The following is a 533-nucleotide window of genomic DNA, read 5'->3' as shown; positions in this document are numbered from 1 at the left end:
GGGTGGGGGAAGTATTTTGATTCCCCGTTGGAAAGAGGCGGGGGACGGGATTAAATTCACCTCCCAAGGTCGCGCCAGAACCAGGAGCAGGTTTCCCCCCCTCCCCAAAGCATTTCCCATCAGTCTCCCCCAAAATAACACCCAGAGCATCCATTGCCCAACGTGCCCCCCCCCCCCCCGGAAGTCACCTCGAGGGTCCAGGGCCATTTGGATGGGTTCGGGGGGGGTGTCTCCCCCAAAATAGCGCCCGTAGCATCCATCACTCAAAGCCCCCCAGGACTGGAAGCCACCTCGAGGGTCCAGAACATCCCAGAGGGCCGTCTGGATGGGTTCAGGGGGGCACAGGACCCCCCCACTGAGCCTACAGTCCTCTGAAAAGCAACGTGGGGGGCAGCGCTCTGCCCCACATTGCCCCTTCGGGGGGGTTTGGAAGGGGTTGGGGGGGGTTCATCGGCTGGAGAACGAGCCTGACCCCGAGGTGGCCACAGCTCCAGGTGCTGAGGACGGGTCCAAGGTGGGGGACAGTCCCCCCC

The sequence above is a fragment of the Calidris pugnax genome, unplaced genomic scaffold, assembly GCF_001431845.1.
Source record: "Calidris pugnax isolate Ruff unplaced genomic scaffold, ASM143184v1 scaffold300, whole genome shotgun sequence".
NCBI lineage: Eukaryota > Metazoa > Chordata > Aves > Charadriiformes > Scolopacidae > Calidris > Calidris pugnax.
Note: the sequence above shows the minus strand (reverse complement) of the source record.